General features: G+C 43.6%; 1 protein-coding gene across 5 annotated transcripts in view; it reads left to right on the forward strand.

Annotated features, from left to right (window-relative positions):
* The window catches only part of NRXN2 (neurexin 2), an 899,334-nt gene that overhangs the window by 194,346 nt on the left and 680,900 nt on the right, over positions 1 to 24,088 (forward strand). For all 5 annotated transcript variants that reach the window (XM_088442540.1, XM_088442541.1, XM_088442544.1 and 2 more), the window contains exon 2: positions 6,701 to 6,790. The gene's annotated coding sequence lies outside the window, so the exon portion shown is untranslated. The remainder of the gene's footprint in view (positions 1 to 6,700; positions 6,791 to 24,088) is intronic.

Here is a 24,088-nt window from a genome sequence, read left to right on the forward strand (position 1 = left end):
TTACAGTAAAAGATACATTTCACATGAATTGGACATAACACTTTTTTCCACAAAATATATCAGTAAATAGACTACCAACATTTAAACTAATTACTGTGATCCCTAGGTCGTAGCACTTTCATCGATTCAAAAAAAGTAATTTTTCAGAAAATTGTTACATAACACCTTCATCCATTCTACTGTTCAATTCATTTCTTAAAGTGAAGGAAGTTATGATCTGCCCATTTTCCTTGAGAGAAAATGCAGTTGGCCAAAACAGGGGAAGAATGAAATGTGTCATTATATCCCCATTATCCTTTTAGTGCTGCAGTTGCTTGACTCTGAGTGCAGTGCGCATACATGACCTTGCCCCCATGTATCAAGCCCATACAAGTGTTTATGTATCACAGTATGTGTATGTTTACAGCAAACATGCCTACACTCCCGAAAGTCGCGGGAGGCTCCCATTTTTTCAGGTAACCCTCCGCACTCCCGGGAGTGTAGGCACTTCTCCCACATCCTAGTGAAGTGGGCAGAATGGGGAGAAACTTACCTGAAATCCGTGGCCTGTCATTAGGGGCAGGACTTAATGATGCGATTCTATTATAATCACGTCATTGGTCCCCCCTATTAAAATATGCGCGATTCGCGGGAGTTTCCCTGCGAGGGGGCGCAAATGGTCCAGCCCCTCCCCATCACTGCCTCTACCCAGGCTTCTCCCGGGGAGAGCAGATTAAAAGTCGGCATGTATGGTTTACAGGTGTGTGTGCCTTGGAGTTCAGTGACCCCATATATTTTCCTCCCTATATTATTTGCCCTCATTTCTCACTGCAGAACATCATATCCAGAAAGTGCATCTTATATGCACCTGCAGCATAATACATGTGCAGTTTATGATGACCTGATACCATACTTGCCTACCCTACTAATTCGGCAGGGAGTCTCCTGAAAAGGGGTGCCGCTCCCTACCCCCCAGAAAGACAGGCAAGCCTCCCGGCGGCCACCGACCCCTCTGCCCCCCCCCCCCCGCGGTAACCTGAAAAACCCCCGCAGTAAGCGGGGGCGGTGACGCGATTCGCATAATTTTGGCCCTGCCCCTGCTTCAAAATACCTGTAATATCAACATTGTGTAGTGGGGGCGAGGCCAAAATTATGCGGTCATGTGGCCCCGCCCCTGATCAGCCCACAAATGACAGTGAGCTGTCTAGCCCCGCCCCCTTGCATCAGCCACGCTCCCTGCCATGCCGATCTGGCTGCTCCTTCCCAGAAGGGGCAGCCCAAATATCGGCAACCATGCCTGATACATCACACATAAGACGAGATGTCGCCTTGGAGAGAGATGAAATGGAGAAGTTGCACAAAACAACCAATCAGCTTCTGTTTTTTATCTAGCAGTCTATTAAATAACAGTTAGAAGCTGAATGGTTTCTATGGGCAACTTTTCCATTTTATTTGTCTCAAAGGTTTGATACATATCCCCCATAGACACATCTACACCATAGAATTAAATTAATACAACTAAAATGCTTAAAGACATTCAAACTTCTTCTATGGGGAGGATATAGGCTGAGATTCTGATTTATGGGGAGATGTATCAAACTTTGGGCCGGAGACAATTAGACGCGAAAAGCCAAAATCGGCGAAAAAGTTGCGCCTATTGCCCCTTTTCGCCTGTTTGCGTCTTATCTCCAAAGGACAAATCAGGAAAAAAAATTACAAAAATTACCTCAGAACACCCCAAATATAACATGTCATTTTTGAGGCAAAAAAGAAAAAAGTGGGGGGACAAGGATAAAAAGTAGCTAAATCGGTTTCTTGGGGGACTATATGGATTGGGCAGGTGTTTTAGGATTGCGGGTGCATGCAGCAGGTGGATTATTCACATTTTTTAAAAGTACACTTTAGAAACACAAAAATATGTTAGCGCCCATTTTCAAGTACCCCAAATATGCTCCTAGAAAGCTTTTAACACAAATTAAGCACACAAAGTACATTTATTAGGGCTAATAGTACACATCTGTAATGATTTCCAGTGTCTTATTTTGGGGTACAGACTGATTCCCCCAATCTATTCAGTACTTTCCACCTGTTATGCATTCGTCTATTTGCGTTTTCTCCTGTTCTGTAATTGAATAGCGCAAATCGCGGGGATGCGCATGCTGTGAATTTGCGTCCCAAACTGGCGAATGCGGCAGAAAGTATAATAGGCGGAAAAAGTCTACGACTTTTCTCGGCTAATTGAATACGGGCCTTTGAGCGATTAAGTGGAGAGGTTGCCCTTAGCAACCAATCAGCTTCTATAGACTGTGCTAGATAAATGATAGCTAAAAGCTGATTGGTTGCTATGTTCTACTTCACCACCACAACTGAAGCTAAGCATGACAGATTATCACAATTACTGTACTTAATTTAACAATTTTTGCTGAATTTCTTCATAAGAAACCTTTGGCCTGAGGGTGCCATGAAAAAAATACTGATACTCTAGGGCGCCGTGATTCAAGAACGTTTGGGAACCACTACCCTATTGCATAGTGATCATTAATTATAGTCTTTGTTTTGTATAGTATTGAATGTATTCTGTATTTTAAAGCAGAAACTAGAATGCTTTCTAAATGATTTATATGTGATTTAAATGCTGTATGTGCTTTCTGCGCTGTAATTTGGTCACCAGCTAGGTCCTGCCTAGAATATGAGTCAGATGGTGCTGTGTGTGTTTGATTATAGCTCTTTGAAATCATTTTTCATCTATTTCTTTGGCCATATAAAACCACACTCACTGTTGACAAAAAACATCAGGGAATCTTATGAATAACTGTGATATCGCCGGCGGTACCCACTTCATGTGTCAGGCAAAACACTATTGTCGGCAAAAGTGCCCTTAGAGATGTATTTATGATACTCTCTTGGCATCTCCTGTCTAGCTTCCCCTTGCTAAGCATAGGAAGTTAGCTATTGTCTATTTAACAAGGACAGTTGAGATACAAGTCCCCCTAACGCTATCACCAACCCAGCCTGCGATAGCGATCACCGTGTATGAGCAGGAGGGCCCAAGACTGACAAAGCAGCAAGAGTCAACTTACTGTTGCCAGACTGTATCGCTCAGCTATTCCAAAACTTTCTTTATAGATAGGCGGCAAGTGAAAATCTTTCCTATCCCTGCTATTGCATAAATAGGGGGACTGTCTCCTTAGTCTACCCTGTGTTTTATGTACTTTTGTAACCTGAGAGTGACATCTTCATAAGCCTTATTTTTTATGGATACACTATTGGATGAGTTATCTATTTTAAGCTCAATAAACAGGCTATTTAGTACAAGTTAAGATTTTGTATTGAATTTCTTTTTTAGATAACAAATGGAATATCACATTTAGCAGTACACAATGATTCCATTGACATATATCATTATAATGTTGATTGATAAAATTACTGCTTAACATAAAGGTGTAAGAATGTTTGTGTTATAATAATATTTGTGCTCTGATCCGGCCAGAGATTCAGTTCTGTGACGGACCTTTCTTACATAGATCATCTTATTATTTTATAAGTCAGGTAGCATTTCATAAGTTGGGCAGGAATATGGCACAGTGATAACATTTTACAAAACTGAAGTCATGAGTTTGATATTAAGCAGGTTTTGTCCCACATACTGGAAAATGGCTCCTTACTAAAATGCAGTACACAGTACAGCATATTGCAATGCTATATAAATAATGATAAATAAGCCTGGGTTCTACTGTTATTCATCTGTGGTAATATTCTATTATTCAATGGTTTCCCAAACTTGGTCCCCGATTTTGATCAATTAAAATAGATGAAAATAGATCAACATCGATGTTAGTTTTCTGGGGCTAAATCACACATTTACTAACAGACAATTTTTTCTTTTGTTTTTTAAGTATTAGTTAATGTGTGATTTACAGTAACCCCAAAAAAACAACATCGATGTTGATCAATTTTTGTCGATTTTAAATTGATCAAAATTGATTAAAATCGATATACCCCTAACAGCAATGGCGTATCTATAATGGGTGCATTGTGTGCCCACACTGCACACTTTGCACCAACATATAGTTATACTTACCTCTCCGCAGTCTCCAGAGTGACGCTCTGCAGCATCGGGCCGGTGCTGCAGAGCAGCAAAAATCACAGGTAAAATGGTGGTGGCCATTTTCCCGGTGACTTGCGCAAGTGCAGTAGACATGTCCCCGGGAATAAGGTGCAATTTTCCGCGAGACCCGCGCATGCACAGTAGATTCTGGCACCAAGCCAGAATCTTGTGCGCTGTCAGAGAGGAGGGGGCCTGCACTGATTCTGTATACAGGCCTCCTCCTCTTTTAAAACATCCCTGCCTAACAGTCCAGCTTTTAAAGATATCCATGCTTGTTCACAGATGTTACAATACTCAAATTGATTGAGGTACTAATGAAGTCACCTATGCTTAACCATGGATATCCTTAAAACCTGAAATGTTAGGATGCCTTGATGACCAAGTTTAGGAACCCCTGCTATTACTGCTTAAATAAATGATTTCATTGCTGTATTATAGGCAAATAAAATGGCAGAACTAAAGTGTTTTATAGACTGAAAATTTCCTATTTATGCTGATAAGAACATACAGTATATCTGCTCTATTTCCTAATTTAATTTGGATATGGCCAATTCGTTCAATGTTCCATGCAAATCAGAGCTACCAGCATAGATTAACATGGTTCATTAAATGATTTGCAGCTTTTGTCGACAAAAAAAGTTTTGCAATATTAATTTTAGTGTATTTATTATCATCTTTTTGTATGCATAGTGCCTTATATCTGTGCTCCAACCAGGGGGGTATCACTCGCCAGGGGCGTCGGCCGAGGAGGGCGCTATTTGTCGGGCGCCCAGCTCTTTCTCTGCAGCCAGATTTCTGCCCACCAGCACAAGCTCCATCTCAAAGAGCTTCCTATACTTAAAAATAAAACATAGCCCTAAGACCCTTGCCTCCTAAGGGGTCTTTTGGTTCTGGGGTGGGGGATGTCAAGGGGTCCCCCCTAGCTTTGAAGGGGATCTGAAGATTCCTTTTTCTTCTCTTTGGGGCTTTTGGTTCTGAGGGGATGGGGAGAAATAGGGCCTTTCTACTTTTGGAGAGGATTCAAAGTCCCATGCCCCCAGCATAGTTATGCAAAGGGTTTCTGGAGCACGCACCTCGGTATTCAATACATTTTATTTTTTTCTCAAAATAGGGAGCTCTTATGTTGTGGAGATTGTAGTTTGCACTACACCACTGTCTAAGAGCTATGGTTTCTGTATTGGGTGAAGGGAGATTTTTTCCACAGTACCAAGCAAAACATATTGGGTGCAGCACTGCATCTTCAGGCCTGGAGTGACACAGAGGAGGCCAGGAGTGATACAGGGGGAGCCTAGAGAGACATATAGGCCTGGAGTGACACAGGGGAAGGCTAGAGTGACATACAGATGCGCCCAGTTACATTGAGGCTGATCGCACCACAAATGTGCGCGCAGTGGCAAACGCAGGATTTCTAGAAGGGGGTTTCCAAATGTTTGATTTTAGAGTGAGTGTGGCCAATCCATGAAGAGGGTAGAATTAGCACTTAACCAGCTTTAATATGCGTCATACAAAGTATATTATGTGGCAAAATTCCAGCATATAGAGGACCAGCAATCACAGTAAGCCATTAAATGCAGCAGTAGGGCCATCCTGCCTGAGCTGAATGGAATGAAGCCCGCATCTAAAATAAAAACAGAGCATTAGAGCAAGTCCGGGAGTCTGGGGGAGCAGCAGAATAACCTAGCACTGCCCTGGACATATATGTACATATTGGGCTCTATAGCAGCACATCTCTAACAGCGAATGTTTTCCAGATCCCCTAGTTGGTGCACAGGTTATTTATTACTGACTGATACATGTTAAAAGTTGCACAGGTGGTGCTAATTATGAAACTGTGAAGAACATGCAGCACTAGTAAAATTCTATTCTATTACTATTTCTATTGTTGTCATGGTGTGGGCTGGGGAGGGGGGTTTCCAGGCAGACAGAAACCCCTCCTGTGTTTGCCTATGGCACATGCACGCATCGCACCATGCGATTCCCTACGCCTGCATTTGCTACAGTACGCTATGGTGCGCACTGCAATCGCACCATACATTCCTATAGAGGCACGGTTGCGAAAGCAGTGCGTGTATCCACTCGCCGGTGCGCATATTGCATTATGCGTGTTGCAATTTGCCGCACCAGCCGCAAAGATGTAGCCGGGCATATCTGTGGGGGGGGGGGGGGGCACCAGTCTCTTACTTTGCCAGGGCTGCTTGGACCCTTATGGTGGGTACACACTATACAGATATGTCTGCAGATCGAGTGATCTGCAGATATATCTGCAGATGATGGTTGTTCATACACACTGAACGGCCATCATCTGTGTCTGCCTGCAGGTCCCGGCGGCCAGGTGGTGTGTCGGGGGCATGTCCCGGCAGGCGGGGGGCATGTCCTGCCCCCTCCCCGAGGCTGCCGCTGTGTGTGTACGGGTGGTCTGCAGACTGTTCACCGACATATCGTGGGTACACACAATTGATCGGCCAATGTATCTGTCAGTGTGTACCCAACTTTAGATACACCCCTGGCTCCTACTGCTTTTACATTGTTTTAAAGCATTATATTTCTATTGTCCTTCATCTGTTTCTATATTTTCAGTGTGCTTTATGTATTCTCATGTTGATTTTCCTGCAGGGGTGGACAACATATTGAGAACCTAGGAGTCATCCATGCATTTTAAGAACATTGAGCACTCAACACCTTCACATCTGCCTGGCACCTCTTGTAAGTATCCCTGTGTACCCTTATTTACCCTTGTCCATTTGCTGATACAGAGACATCTCCTATTCTTTTCTATTTTAAGGGGTACATTTACTAGTGCTGGCTATACACGCTACATATATCGCTTGGTCGGGCATGCCGGTCCAGCATGCTTGTCCGATGCGATATTAATGAGTTAAACTGTCAGCCGCATCGGTCAGTGTATGCCCAGCCGGGGCCTACAGACAGACATTTCCTGTGTTCCTTCCCATGGAAGAGACAGGGAAATGTCTCCTCCCCTGGGGGCGGAGCTCAGATGTCAGGGCTAATACACTGTGAGATGCCGGGGACATCTGAGGGCTGGCAAACTGCCAGTTAAAATGTCTGTCGGTCTGACAGGCATTTTATCTGGACGTGTATGCCCAGCTTTAGATGGGAGTTCTATTTAAGAAGTGATGTTGCCCATAGCAACCAATCAGATTATACTTCTCATTTATCTAGCACCTTCTAGAAGATAATACCTGGAATCTGATTGGATGCTATGGGCACCATCACTTCTTAATAGAACTCCCATCTTAGTAAATTTACCCTTAAGACTTATTTGTGATTAACATTTTTATTACTGGTATTTCAAATTATCACATTATGGAAATAATTTGTGACTGGCTGGTGTAGTGCAACCTTCCCCTTTGATCAAGACCCAAAAAGTAAAACATTTGCTGTTATGACCTGTTTAGCTTCGCTGAAATGTAGAAAATGTATATTAAAGTTTTTGGAATGTACTGTTTATTTGACTTTCTCCACTGGAATGACATAGAACACTATGGGGTAGATGTACTAAGTCTTGGAGAGAGATAAAGTGGAGAGAGATAAACTACCAACCAATCAGCTCCTAACTATCATTTTTCAAATGCAGCCTGTAAAGTGACAGCTGAGTGGTTGGTTATTTATCTTTCTCACTCTGGGCTCTATTTACTACAATTCGCATATTGAATATGTGATATTACCGAGTGAATTTGCATTGCGAATTCAGGCAATATCACAGGGATTTACTACAAATCCCTTACAGGGACAGAGCTTGCGATAAAGCTCTGTCCCTGCAAATCCCCTTCGGAGCCTTATCACGGTATTTTCGCAAAAAATACCGTGATTAAGTGCCCGCGCATGCGCCGACCAGTCGCCGCTGCTACCCCCCGGTGCTAAGCCCCACCCCCGCAATGACGGACCCCCCCGCGACTTTCCCTCCCCCCCGCGACCCCCGTCTCCCTTAATTACACTTACCTGCATGTTCCGGGCCTCCGGTGATGTTCTCCATTCCTCCGGTCAGGTGATCTCCCATGCTGCACTGGGGCCCGATCATCTGATGACCGGGAAGCAGTGCACTATGGGAGACCAGCTGACCGGAGGGGAGTCATCACCGGAGGCCCGATCACCAGTCCCTGGAGTCAGGTAAGTAAATTTTTTTTTCACTATTTTTTTTTTTCTTTTTTTTACAGTAATCAGCTTGCGGTCTGTTTAGACCACACAGCTGATTACTGGGACCGACTCCCGGCTCTGCTCTCCCCGTTAGAGCAGGGCAGGAGGCCGGTAACCGGGGGAGACCCTGGATAACGCCACCTCCAGGTGGCGTTATTATCACAGGGCTTTCCCCGATATTTTTTCACATTTTATTTTTAGTAACTTTGGTCGGATCACATTTCCCATTACAATTATGGGAAATACGATCTGCTTACTAAAAATAAGTGATACTTAGGGGTTGGAGTAGAATTTTATGAATTCTACTCCAATTGCCCTGTAATAACTATAGGTGATACTAAAATAATGTGAAAAGGATGTGAAAACACCATTTTTCACTTTATTTTAGTCAAAAAAATGTTAATAAATAGAGCCCTCTGTCTCTCTCCAGGGCTTAGTGCATCTCCCCATGGAATTTAATAACATTTGATTATACCAGTCACAATTGTAGCACACTTATATTATAGAAATACCTGCACACACTACAAGGCACTGTCTTGGCAGACAACATGGCTATTTCCTTGTAATTAAGCTACCCAATACCTAATCCCATCCTACTAGCTAAACTAGTGAGGGTCTATAATCTGCAGACACTAAGGCGTGTATTTATGTGGTTGCATTTTTGATCCAGTTGAAATGATAATTACGCCCCAACTCACAATACAGTAATAAAAATAAACACTGCTTGTTTTAATTATTGTTGGGGTGTTGGGACAGAGGACCTCATTCAGAGCCGGACGCTATTTGCGCTCGCTCGTTCAGAAAAAAGGGGTGGCTATTCAAATGAACCGTTCGCTCTTTGCGGTCTGTTCATGCCTCTAGGTGTGAACGAGCGAACAAAACATTCGGTCGTTTTTTGGAAAACTACACCCCCTGGCCGCTCGCATCCTACGTCATGTCCACTATTTATTAGATTAATCGAGTACATCGACCAGCGTATGAACTGCTCGCTATTCTTGTGGTTGGTTTTTCCTACCGCAATCTTGCGTGCAGTTCTGACTATAAAATAACCCAGTGACGTGGTCAATGACGCTGCTGTATTAATTATGCACACCCTTAAAACGCCCGTTTTGACCTTTAAGAACGCCTGCGTTCGGATCTCCACTCCCCGTTTTCAAGCACCTTCCCCCGTTACCACCCACATACGCCTCCTCCTGTCACTCAAAATAGCAGGCATTCGCTATTTAGCGAACAAACGATTTTCGGCTGCACTGACTGGTTCGCGTATGCGTATTACGATCCGTACGCATGCGCAGTTGCGCAAACATCGCTCGGAACGAACAAGCGGCCGCTTACGAGCGGCTCTGAATCAGGCCCAGAGCTTCTAAAAGGCCCTATCCTGATGAATGGCTAGAAGCAAAGTGATAGCTATTGTGTAGTTATTGACCTGTACATGTGTCAGTGGGGGCCGACAGAATTATAAAAGAGTAGCTCCCAGGCTGTTATGGGCTAACGCCATCTGAAGATGGCATTTGCCAATGGGACAAACCCCGGAATGGTTTACATTATGGAGCCTGGTAAATCTGACCAATTAGCAGCTACCATAAACACCTACTTTGCAGATGGAAATGAAGAGACTGTGGCAGATTTCGGAGATATCTGCTGCAGTCTCTTTTTGCGGGGATCCCCTGAAATCTGCTACTGTTAATCTATCAGCCTTTCTACAAACAGTGGAAGGGGCTGAGAAGTCCTTTGCATTTTCCTGGCATCCATCTAGTCTTAAATACTTGGGAATCATATTATTACATAGCAATTTGACTTGTCTCTTTACTGAATATGGAACTCAGGAACTGGCATGCTGGGAACTTGGATGGGAGGTCTAGCATTATTAAAATGAATGTCTTACAATGAATTTTGTGTCTGCTCCAGACTCTTCCTACACAAGCCCCCAAGCAGTGGTTCTTTGAAGTTCATAGACAGGGGGGCAGGGGTCATAGACCCTGTTTTTCGGCATGACATACTCTTCTGAGGCAAACACTTAGGGGGGTTTCAGCTTCCTCATTTTGCTACTTATCATGAGACTGTTCTGCTGGGACAGGTTGTAGAATGGACAAGGTCGTGGGCGGACAAACGATAGGTTGTAATTGAGAGCCACATTCTACCAATTCCAATAAATCTGTTTTCATGGTTACCTAAAGTACCTAATATCCCATATCCAACTATAGGCTCTGCATTGCCTTGTTGGAATAAATTAAGGAGGCAATCTTATATTTCCTCCATTGTCTAACTTTGCCACCATTATTTGACAATCCTGCCTTCCCTCATTACTCACACTATATTTCATTCATGGTCAGGTGTGGGCCAGCTGGTTAGTTCTTGTGGTGTTTCATCCTTTGATTTTATTCAGGATACGTGGTCTCTGCCTGAAGCTGATTAAACATTTCTTCAAGGTAAGGAAATGCACAAGGCAAGCAGCACGCCCCGGACTCCATTTGAAGTGTTATGCCTAGGTACCTCCTGTCCTACACATTTGCTTTCTGGGCAGTATAGACTTTTGATCAAGGACACATTGCAGATGTTCCCCCAATTTATCACAGACAGTGAAAAGGGCCTCCACATTCAGCTGGAATCAATGTATTTGCATAAAATATTTCAATCCACATTCACCGGCTCAGTTAGTTACTCCATTATTGATTGCCAGTTTAATGTATTTTCTAGATGGTAATATTGCCCCAGTGTTCTTGCAAGGATGTTCCTGGGAATATCCAGCCCTTGTTGGAGGTGTGGCAGCGCTATAGGATCCCTTTTCCATATTTGGTGTGATTGTCATTCTGGTGAACTGTCACTTCCCCACCTACAACTCAATTAATAGTTTGCTAGATTACACCAATATATATGGCCATGGATTACCTCCTTTTGTCCAGTGTGAGTAAATATCAGGAATTCTGTGCCATCTGGGGGCCCTGGTTGGTATTTAAGGAATCCAGAAGCTATGCTCATGTCTCCACTGAACTTATGGAATGTACAGTACTTCTTACTTATCAATCACTGTTCATTGGTGTCGCTTATGTTCATCTTTGTATCACCAGTATCTCTGTTCGCTTAGCAATTGTCTAACGTTGGGTAAGGCTCTTTCCCCTGCCTTGCTTCCTCCCAACAGAATAACTGGACTAATGTATGGCATCAGGAACCACCCGAGTAGCAGTGATGTGCGTTGAGGTCAATGACTGGGGAGGCACACATAGAGATGGGTCTGAGTGCTGGTTGCCTGTCTCACCCCCTACTCACTGTAACTCTTCCCTCACTACACTAAGCTTCAGTATCTATTGATTCTTCTACTTGCATCACTGTTTTTTCTCTTGCTGCTGCTGACTGAGCTCCGATCTCTAAACACTGCAGTGCATTTCTTGGTCATATGACATATTCAAGGTGTAGTACTAAGAGGCATGCCACTTTTAGCTCTCTTTCCAATGATGTAACCGCAAATTTCACCTCAAGTAACCTTGTGGTTACATCATTGGATACAATGTAGCAGTTCCCACCATAGACTTCAATGAAGATTTCACACCATTGAAGTCTATGGAGGAGACAGGCAGACCACGCATAGCCAATCAGCGGGCAGCTCCGACGGAGATGCCCGCTGATTGGCTGGCGGTTCCTGCAATGTCTGGGCACACATGGGCCCCAGTCATTCGCGTGGAGGAAGGGTATGTGTAAACACATAGCTTTCCTTCTGTCCGGCATGGTTTCATTTTTTTCGTGTTTTTGTTTTAACCCCCTGGATGCCTACAGGGACCGAAGAGGACAGGATCAACGCATAGGAGAGGTGAGTATGGTTTTTTGATTACAGGTACCTTATGGATTCCTACTGGAGAAGGGGACATGATGGCTTCACGGATACTAGGTGAGTATGTGTGTTAGTGAGTGTGCATGTGTGTTTAAATAAAATTGTACTTTCACGGTGTGTCTTGTCTTTATTTAAATATTTATTTTGAAGTGAACTACAGGTACCAGCGGGCCCGTAATTCCTCACATGCTGGTACTTGTGGTTCTCCAAGTACCAGCATGCAGGGGAAGCTTGCTGGGACCTGTAGTTCCACAGCAAAAGACAATATGTACAGTTTGATTTTACACAACACATTTACACTATTATCCCGGCACCCAATGGCCAGGTGTGCTGGGGATAGCCCCGTGCTGCCAGCCCAGGTCTGGGGTGCCCTGGAAAGGGGGACCCCTTTATTGGGGGGGTCCTCACCTCCCCAGGGATCCCTGACCTGGGCTAACTAGCGGTCAGGGGTAATGCTTTGGCTGGGGAACCCGGTGAAAGGGTTTACCTGGCTGTGGCATTACTCCCCCTCTAGAAAGAGTTTGGTGCTGGTTATGGAAATTACAAGGGACCCCTACTCATTTTGTCCCCTGTTTTTCCACAACGAGGACCGGATCAGAAAAGTCCTGTGCTGGTACTTAAAATACAGGGGCCCCTATGTATTTTGGCCCTGTAATTTAAAAACCAGCACAGGTTGTACAGAGCCCTGGGCTGGTTATGTTTCTGGGGAGGAGTTGCACGTCATTTTTTAAAGAATAAAAAAGTATTTTCATATGTATACATAGAAATATGCACGTATCTCATGATGTGCATGTTTTTGTGTTACTCTGACCTGCTCAGGATACTCGTTATCCTGAAGCTGGTCTATTGTTTTTGCGAGTTCTCAGGCAGTAATATGTGCGAGTGAAGCACTCACACTCTATTACATTGCCTAAGTTCTATCTAGAGAATGGGGATACATCTGGATGAAAGATGTTGTTTGCAAGTAATAGCAAAGCCCGAAAAATTTGAGTTTTACTACAGTTTTACTATTGCACTTGCGATTGAGTAAAAAATGCGAGTTTAGCACTAAACTCGCATTTTTAACAAATTTGCAACCTATTACATTTACCCCATAATATGAGGCTTGAAAGGGGGGGGGGGTTCAAGTCTCCTTTCAGGGAAGAAATATAACGCTAGGCTGGTCTCTAAATATATTCCACTGATGCCAAAGTTTAGAATTATCCAATGTTGCCCCATTGTAGTCTGTCAAAGGCTGCATCTAATGTAAGCATGAGAATCAAGACAACCACCCCCCCCCGTCCACCCTGAAACTGATTTTTACCAATGTTTACAGCCCTATGAGTATTATCTAGAGTTTGTTTCCCTAAAATAAATCCAACTTTAATCTAAAATAATTATTTTAGAAATAAGTTTAACATCTCTATTTAACAGAGCAGTCAGATGGTAATTCTGTGCATAGGTTGGGTCTGTACCTGACCTAAATATAAGTCCACTTGTAGAGTTGTAAACATTTGGGTGTCAAGTAGTGTACATTACCTGATTTTCAGGACTGCCTTTTTCGCATTCCCCTTGGATGGAAGGAGGTGGAGGCACACAACAATCAGCCATTGCCTAATTCCAATTATTAGGGGGTAATGTAATACTGTTGTTATGAATCCCTGGGTAAATTCACTGTGTATGAATGGTTTAAGTAATCAGAAAAGAGGAACACCAAGGAGCTAGAAGAAGACTGGGTAAGAAAGTAGCCTAAAGGCCTGTAGTAGAGAGAAAGGTCAGAAAATAACAAGGTAGGATATGCGGACCTATGGCCAAATGGTAGCCTCGAGTGCTGATGTGTACAAGGTTTGAAATGTGAGAAAATTATTAATATAGCCTTGAGGTTGATATATACTTGGTTGAGGTGTGGCCTTGTGGCCCAATTGCAGCCTTGAGAGCTGATAAGTACTTGCCTGGGATGTGGCCTTGTGGTCAAGTTGCAGCCTTGAGTGCTGATGTGTACTTGGCTGGGATGCGACCTTGAGGCCGAGTTGCAGCTTTGAGGACTGATGTCTACTTGGCTGGGATGCAGTCTTGTGGCCAAGTTGCAGCCTTGAGGGCTGATGTGTACTTGGCTGAGGTTCGGCCTTGTAGCTGAGTTGCAGCCTTGAGGGCTGATGTGTACTTGTCAGAGAGGCGACCTTGTGTCCAAGATACAACCTTGTGCTCTGATTTGTACTTGGCTAGGCATTCGGCCTTGTGGCCAAGTTGCAGCCTTTATGGCTGATGTGTACTTGGCTGGGATGCGGCCTTGAGGCTGAGTTGCAGCCTTCAGGGCTGATGTTAACTTGGCTGAGGTGCGGCCTTGTGGCCGAGGCAGTCGTGAAAGTGTTTTGCTAAGCTGTGGCCTAATGGCTGTGATGTAGCTAAATTGTTACTTGTGCTCTGTTTATAAGTTGGTTACTGTATTGTAATGTAATGTTCTGTGTACCCTTTACTGTATGTACGGCGCTGCGGACCACTTGTGGCGCCCTATAAATAAAATGTAATAATAATAATAATAATAATAATAGCTGAGACAGCCGGGATGAAGTAACAAAAGTCCACTCTGACACAACAGTGCGACTGACACTGCTGTGAAGTTGGTAATAAAAGTCCACTCTGACGCAGAAGTGCGGCTGAGACTGCTGTGAAGTTGGTAACTAAAAGTCCACTGAGACGCAGCAGTGTGGCTGAGACAGCTGTGGAGTTGGTAACTAAAAGTCCACTCAGATGCAGGAGTGCGGCTGAGACAGCTGTGAAGTTGGTAACTAAAGTCTACTCAGATGCAGGAGTGCGGCTGAGACAGCTGTGAAGTTGGTAACTAAAGTCTACTCAGCCGCAGCAGTGCAGCTGAGACTGCTGTGAAGTTGGTAACTAAAGTCCACTCAGATGCAGCAGAGCGGCTAAGACTGCTGTGAAGTTAAGTAACAAAAGTCCACTCAGACACCACAGTGCAACTGAGGCTGTAAAGATACACGCTGAACAGGAGCTACTGGAACACACCATGAGAATGATCTCTACACACGGAACCGGAAGACACGTGCTAAACGATACAGCTGGCATCTGAGCAGAAAATCAGCAGAGGTGAAAAAGGAGAAGGATCCAATCAAGACAAGGTGGGATGATGGGGCAGCCAGGTAGGAGGACCTCATGGAGTAGCAGCCCGTCGTCCTGGTCTCTTAGAAACGGGCCTGAGAGGATCGCCCAAAGCACTGTTGTCAAACAAGGCGCAGCGGCGGCTTGTGACAACTGTAGGTTTCTACTTCATGAAACCAGCCTTATAACTGATTGCCTCTTTAAATTTAGAGGCAATCTTGCTGAAATCTTGTTGGTTCCGTTAAATCAGAACCTGTTACATAACCCTCATTGTGGCAGATAAGCATTCAATCAAATTGTGTTTTTTGGGGTCTATTCATCATCACTTAATTTCTACAAAAGCAGGTGAAAATAAATATTTTCACCCACTTTTGTAGAAATTAAGTATTGGGGCCATTCATCATAAAGGTAACACACGAGATATCATGGATATCTCTGGCTTACCTTCACTTCTTATGTCGCCCGCTGTCCCCATAGACTAGTATGGGGACCTAAAAATGAGTCAAAGTCGGCAGTGCTAAGTTTTCACATTTGGAGAGACAGATGATTTTCGGATCAGTTGTCTCCGCACCCGAGCAATAATGAATTGCTCCAGCGCTCGACTCGAGTTAGAATCAACATAATGAATATGGCCCTTTGTGAGTGGATTGTTATTAGAAAAAATTACTTAAAATGTTAACAGTATTATGCTATGTGATGTGATACTATGTGATATTATATCCTTTGAGGTCATTTGTATGCACATATGGGCATCAGAGCACCAGATATTTACATAAGTTAAAAATGTAATTAATGAGGCCATCTAAGAGGAATATCCTGTTGTTATAGAGAGCCACAGCAGATTGGATTCTTGTATGCTTGCTTTGTAACAATATAAGTACAGTAAAAGATAAAATTGAAGTATAAGATATATTAGAGGTGCATTTATCCATCTTTCCTTAATTAATTATTAATGTGATGAACATAAAATAAACAGCTACATATGTATGTTATATGTAGTCAGATAATATTTTAGGGTGATGCATGTCACTTTTAATACAGTGAGATTTGTATCATTCAGGTATATTTAATAAAACATAATCTTTAATTTAATTGTAACTGTGACATCAGAGAAGCATAAAAACAATGAGGCACAGGACAAATTAGTCATAATATCAGAGAACTTTTGAAAGGAAGAGTAAATAAGATGTGTGTGTAAGGGGAGTATGGTGGTCGTATGGGGAGGGTAAATAAGATGTGTGTGTAAGGGGAGTATGGTGGTCGTATGGGGAGGGGAAAAGTAAATAAGATGTGTGTGTAAGGGGAGTATGGTGGTCGTATGGGGAGGGGAAAAGTAAATAATATGTATGTGTAAGGGGAGTATGGTGGGCGTATGGGGAGGGGAAGAGTAAATAATATGAATATGTAAAGGGAGTATGGTGGGCATATGGGGAGGGAAGAGTAAATAAGATGTGTGTGTAAGAGGAGTATGGTGGTCGTATGGGGAGGAGAACAGTAAATAAGATGTGTGTATAAGAGGAGTATGGTGAATATATGGGGAGGGAAGAGTAAATAAGATGTGTGTGTCAGGGGAGTATGGTGGGAGTATGTGGAAGGGAAGAGTAAATAAGATGTGTGTGTAAGAGGAGTATGGTGGGCGTATGGGGAGAGGAAGAGTAAATAAGATGTGTGAATAAGAAGAGTATGGTGAGTATATGGGGAGGGAAGAGTAAATAAGATGTGTGTGTAAGAGGAGTATGGTGGGCATATGGGGAGAGGAAGAGTAAATAAGATGTGTGTGTAAGAGGTGTATGGTGGGCGTATGTGGGGGGAAGAGTAAATAAGATGTGTGTGTAAGGGGAGTATGGTGGGCATATGTGGGGGGAAGAGTAAATAAGATGTGTGTGTCAGAGGAGTATGGTGGGCGTATGGGGAGGGGAAGAGTAAATAAGATGTGTGTGTAAGAGGAGTATGGTGGGCGTATGTGGAGGAGAACAGTAAATAAGATGTGTGTATAAGAGAAGTATGGTGAGTATATGGGGAGGGAAGAGTAAATAAGATGTGTGTGTAAGAGGAGTATGGTGGGCGTATGGGGAGGGGAAGAGTAAATAAGATGTGTATGTAAGGGGAGTATGGTGGGTGTATGTGGGGGGGAAGAGTAAATAAGATGTGTGTATAAGAGGAGTATGGTGAATATATGGGGAGGGAAGAGTAAATAAGATGTGTGTGTAAGAGGAGTATGGTGAGTATATGGGGAGGGAAGAGTAAATAACATGTGTGTGTAAGGGGAGTATGGTGGCATATGGGGAGAGGAAGAGTAAATAAGATGTGTGTGTAAGGGGAGTATGGTGGGAGTATGTGGAGGGGAAGAGTAAATAAGATGTGTGTGTAAGAGGAGTATGGTGGGCGTATGGGGAGAGGAAGAGTAAATAAGATGTGTGAATAAGAGGAGTATGGTGGGTGTATGGGGAGAGGAAGAGTAAATAAGATGTGTGTGTAAGAGGCGTATGGTGAGTATATGGGGAGGGAAGAGTAAATAAGATGTGTGTGTAAGGGGAGTATGGTGGGCATATGGGGAGGGAAAGAGTAAATAAGATGTGTGTGTCAGAGGAGTATGGTGGGCGTATGTGGGGGGAAGAGTAAATAAGATGTGTGTGTAAGGGGAGTATGGTGGGCGTATGGGGAGGGGAAGAGTAAATAAGATGTGTGTGTAAGAGAAGTATGGTGGGCGTATGTGGGGGAAGAGTAAATAAGATGTGTGTGTAAGGGGAGTATGGTGGGCGTATGTGGGGGCAGAGTAAATAAGATGTGTGTGTAAGGGGAGTATGGTGGGCATATGGGGAGAGAAGAGTAAATAAGATGTGTGTGTAAGAGGAGTATGGTGGGCGTATGGGGAGGGGAAGAGTAAATAAAATGTGTGTGTAAGGGGAGTATGGTGGGCATATGGGGAGGGGAAAGTTGCGGTAGGTGATTGGGCCATTTGTCTGAGAGGGTATGAGTGGAGGAGTCAGATGCACAATATGGAAGAAATAGTAGAATACAATCTCAAATAGCGAGCAAATGGGCTACAGGTTACTGGATGATTAAACGAAGGGCACATCAAGGAAACAGGGTAAAGAACTGGATGGACACTTAAGGGCCCCAATTAGTAATTTATACTGTATCATAATTTGTTTTTAATAAAGATCCTGGTGGTCCACATGGATCTATACTCCTCATAGTGATTCTCTACTGACAAGGTGATTTCCTCTATATAGTAGTTGGGTGAATGAGATATTTGGCAGCAGCAGGGGCCTCAGCAGTGAAGGCTGATATGTGAATACTGTAATGCTTCTTTTAAAGAGGAGCTAGAACTAGAAGTCATTTTGGGACCTCATACTACTCTTTGATCACTAAAGAGATATTAATACTTGTCTCCAGAGCATGCCCGTCGTGTCATCACATCTCTAACAGAGAATCAAGATAGAAGTATATATGGCATTCAACAGGCTTTTATTTTATTTGTGTTACCACTACCATGGTGCTAGTAGATCAGGCTTGCAGCATTTGGAAAATCGACTTAACCCTGGATAACTCACTGCCACCTAATTACTTCTCCCAAGAACAGAAGAGTTATCTTCAAAAAGAAGTGTGTACATTGATAAGATACTGTCAAGATATACGGAAAAAAAATGCGCCTGCCAGCTAAATCTGAGAAAACATTGTTTAAGAAATGTAATTACTAAAATCTCAGCTGTCAGAGGGTACTACCGAAACCTGAGGCCATTGGCCAATCGAAAAACAGAACAACTTGACAGAGCTTAACATGGAAATCACAAATCACAGCACACTATTACTAAATTTAATAAAATATATCTTTAAAGTTTACAGATAATGAGCCTGATTGTGAATCACACACACAGACTGAACGTTGCTGTTTATAGCAAATTTTTATGGCAGACTACATATGCGCCACAGCAAATATATGCATCCTTGCCTTACGCCGCGTCGGACGCATCTAAGGCGCTTTTCTCAATCCATGAGAAAATGTGCGTTACTAGGTGTCAACTGGGCATATGCATGTATAGCGCCATCTTGTTGGCATGTATCCAGAGTTACACCATCTCGTGTGTATGCCGAGGGGATGCCTATTTCAGTAGTATCTCTTGTACCCGCATGGGGTAGATGTAAGTGCCAATGTTAATGATGATAGCGACAGAGGGATAGGGGCAGTGCAGTTGGAGAGATCCTTGCACGTTCGATATGCTGGTGAATACTCGTATTAGACTTCTGTGTAATATGGTTCATATGCACATTGGCCGAAATTCGGTGTACGGAATTTCGGCCAATGTGCATATGAACCTCTTTATATATATATTTATATGTACACATAGTAAAGTTCACTCCTGCAAAGATAGAAATATTAGGCAAAGCCAAAGTGTCTTTATCAGGACAGAGAATGGACTGTATCCAATTAGTCACAAAAAACTTTTTCACCGATAATTCACATTTTTCTCTGATTAGTTTTTTCACCCTATCCTATTTGTTCAGACGAACAAACTGGAGAATTTAGCCAAAAACAGATAGAATCCATGATACGTTTTCGCCATTGCGCTGGTGAAAAAACTGCAGTTTTCTGGGATAATTTTTTTGGGACACATCAGGTCCCTAAAAAAAAATCCCTGATAAGTGCTGGCGTCGGGCCGGACCTCGGGGCTACATTAGCGTCCAAACAGTGTTCAGGGCTAATTGGATATCGCCCTATATATGCACATGATTTCCCAATATTACTGCCAATAGCCGAAGCTTCCCATTAATTAAGAGGTGAAAAGTGAGACCGCATGCAGCGGCCAGTATGGTCCTGATACAAAGCTCACCATACGTAAAGAGTCCTGGGTTCCGAGGGTGATGTCATTTTGTCACCTATGGATACTCACAGGATGCAGGTTCAGGGGTGCATCATGACCATGCACTACCTTCTTAAAGAGAAATCCTTTTTCGTTCTGAGGGCCATATTCAGAGTTGTACGTAATGCTGAAGCTGCGTCCGGAGTAGTCTCTTCACTTCAGACGCCTCCTGCAGTATTTGGATTTTAGCAGGACGGAATTGCAAAGGCGCTTGTGTGCAGCTTTGCAATTCCATCCATTGCTGAATCAAGCCCTTTGTACGCAGATGCTCTCTCAATAATCTATTTGGCGTCTGCAACATTTCCATATTTTTGCATAGCAGCTGCATACACATACGCAGCAGCAGCAGCAGCAGCAGCATTAGCATACAGCTCTTAATCAGGCCCTGAGTCCTTGTAAGCCCCAACAGAGAGGTGGAGTTCCCATGCGAATGGACAACTGATTTAATGCTAGGTAAACTTTATTACATAGAAATGATCGCTAACTTTTCCAAAGGAGATTGTCTAAATGCAGGATTTATAACTATTACTTTCTATTCCTAAACCTGGTGAGCAATGACATATTCATTGTACAGACGTAACAAACTGCTTTATCATATCATGTAATTCAATTTACCTTAAAAAACATTACAATATTATTTCTATTTTAGGTATTTTGCTAATAATAGTTTTTTAAGAAAATAATTCTTACTCCTAGTCCTAACTTATCAACAAAGCTATATATTTATTTTACTAAATAGCCCTTATTGTGAGTGTACTCCACTAATTGGCAATTCCGAGGTTGATAATATCTTGAATTTCGGATTCCCCTTGACTAGTTTAAGTTTATTGAACAGTAACGTATTATAATTAACTCTCTCCTGCGACTGTATATAACTATAGTATGCTTAAGACAGTATTCACTTTTACAATTATTTACTCAAGGTAGAGGATATTGTTTTACATTATATCTAGACCTGTAACAGAGAAACAGTAGCTTGCAGGAATCTATGACCTACAAACTTTCTTTGTTCTAGGGCAAGGGTGGGGAACCTTTTTTCTGCCGAGGGCCATTTTGATATATATAACATTGTTCGCAGGCCTGGTGCAGGCCACGCCCCTCCGTGTGATGTCACAAGGGGGTGGGGTTACAATTGCCAGTGATTACAGCAATGCGCGGGATATCCTGAGGATGCTACGGGGAGCTGTAATGGCAGCTGTGTGACCATCTGAAGAATTCTAAGGACACTCCAGGCGGCACTGCTGCATAGATTCTGGCTGCAGTGTGCCATTCTAGGCACCCTGCTAGCCAGATGAGGATAGCAGGAAAAAGCTCAGAGGGCCAGACCAAATGATTCTGAGGGCCTTATACGGCTTCCGGGCCTGAGGTTCCCCATCAGTGTTCTAGGGAATAAGATAGCCACCTAGCAACAGCTGGTAGGATTGCCACCTAGCAACAGCAGCTGGGTGGATGAGCAAGTCTCCCCAATACCGCTGGAACAAGGTAAAGTGAAAAATTTTCACTTACTTAGCTTAGCTAGCTTAGCGGGGCCGAGCATCTACTCTCTGACCTAATGGTCATGTGACCACTTCAGCCTGCCCTTAGGTAGATTTTTCGGAAGTCTACTGATGGCATTCCCAAGACTAGACTTGGATAATAAAGGAAAGTTTATCAGTTCAAACACAAGGTATGAAGACACTGACATGAATCTTTCCAGTTAAATTGTTTACTGAACTGGTAACAAAAATATAGTTTTGATCAATACAATGAAGTCATTATAAAGTACAAACATAGCAACATGAAGAGCATCCACAGGCATAGTCACATCTATAGGCCCAAATGGCATAAAGGAGAAAGAAAAGATGCTGACATAATTTGGACAACCAAATGGTAAAAGAGAGAGAATTACAGTATTTGATGTCTCTAGCAGTTGATGCCTGTGGATTCTCATGATCCTCTGGCCCACTCAGTTGAAAAGAATAACGGTATCAATCTCCTGGAGCAACTTTGGACAGAGCAACCAACAGACTTAGCAAGGTATAGGGTCGGTGGGGTGGATGCTGTTGCCAGATGGCAATCATGTTCCCCAGAACAAAGAAAGTTTGCAGGTCATAGATTCCTGCAAACTATTGTTTGTTCGTCGGGAGGATTGCCACCTAGCAATAGCTGGTGGGCAGGCTACCACATACATGGTGGTTGCTTGGAAGATCAGTTGGTCTCCAATAATGCTTGAAAAATGTATGCTCAGAGGACCAACGAGTGGCGTGGATTATGGAATGCAGTGCCAGATTAAGGTCCACATGGGCCTGGAGCTGAAATTTATGAAGGGCCTATTGTGTGCAACCCCGTGGGGTGTGTCCAATGTCACAGGGTGTGACTAGTGATGTGGGCATGTAGTCTATAATGGGTGTGTGCCCTGTGTCATGGGGTGTGGCATACCAAACTGCCATTAGAGGCAGTTAAATAATACTATACATACATTTTATATATCTATATAAAAATGTTCTAAGTTCTGTTCCTTCTCCAGCATGCATGTGCAGTGGAAGCTGCTCCCACTGCCAGGGAGACTGGACGGACCCTAGCCTAGCAGTAGAGGAAGAGGATCAGGGCTGATGGGAACATGGTAAATATAGGGGCGGAACGGAAAAGGGGACAAGACAGAACGGGGGGAAGAATGGGAGATGGGGGCAGAGCAGCAGATAAAGAGGGGCAAGGGTAAAGCTAGGCTTTCTTTCACCCAGGTCAATAACTCAGCTCAGAGCCCCCCCTCCCCAGAAGATAGTAGTCATCCTCCTATATGACCATAATATAATACAGAGAACATCAAAGTGACCACCATTCAATAAAGTATTTGTGACACCCACCTTTGTTATCCAGTTTTTCGGGTAGATTCCTTCAAATGTAACAGGTTCTTTCTTCCTTGGCAGAGAGGTGAAGGTAACCTGACCCCAGACCCAAGAATCACACAGGTTAATAAAGGAAAATTTTGTTTTATTTGACTGGATCGCTTCCCAAGTAATAAAACGGTATACAATTGGGAAGCCGGCAGCCGGCTTCCTGACTGTCATATCCCGGCGAGGGATGAAATGCCGGGCGTCTAGATGTAGACGCCTGACATTTCCCCGATGCCAGGAGACAGGCGCCCGGCATCCCGATCGAAGGGATGCCAGGCGCTGCGAGCGGACAGCCGCTGGGGGTTAGGTTTAGGGCAACCGGGGGGGGACTTAGGGTTAGGCACCCCCCCGGGAGGGTTAGGCTAGGGGGAGGGAGGGTAAGGGTTAGGCACCCCCGGGGGGGACTTAGGGTTAGGCACCCCCCCGGGGGACTTAGGTTTAGGCAGCGGGGAAGGGGGTGTTAGTGTTAAGCACTTAGAGGGGGGATTAGGTTTAGGCACTTGGGAGGGAGGTTAGGGTTAGGCACCCCTAAGAAGGGTTAGGGGGTTAGGTTAGTAGATACTTACCTTAGGACGATCAGGATTTCCAGCGCTGTCGGGCTTCCGCTGCCGGGAACTCTGCATCTGTCGGCCAGGCGCTGCCGGTCCTGTTTGCTTTAAATACAGTTAGGCCAGCATCAATGTAATAGGTATGTTAAACATTAAAACACATTCTAGATGATACCATAATATGCACAAGAAATGACAGCAAATACAATTTAATATCACAAAGTTAAGCAGTAAAATGCTTCTACATGTATTCTCAATATTACTATCACCAAAAGCTTCCCCTAATGGCTCACACTGCACAGCCCTAAATAGGGGTATAGGACATTGTAATTTACATGAAGCAACGAGTTTCATTTACTGTTCCACACATTCTAGTTAGCCATTATGAGTCTCTCTATGCGCATGGCCATGCTACCATGGTGCACTTATTCATTACTAAGGAGTTGATTGAATAGTAGCATCCAGTAAGCTCATTACAGTAGTAGTCCTGTATTAAGTGACTGTAGTTGTCAGAAGAGGGTATTCCTGGAGTTACTGTTAGAGCTGTATGTGCTGCCTGTATGAGTGCATAGCCTGTCAGCCATTACTGTCTGTCCTCAGTGCTGTCACAGAAGTACTTAGTTTATTAAGATTAAACA

Source organism: Taudactylus pleione, unplaced genomic scaffold (assembly GCF_031769625.1).
Source record: "Taudactylus pleione unplaced genomic scaffold, aTauple2 ptg000313l, whole genome shotgun sequence".
In the NCBI taxonomy this organism is placed as follows: domain Eukaryota; kingdom Metazoa; phylum Chordata; class Amphibia; order Anura; family Myobatrachidae; genus Taudactylus; species Taudactylus pleione.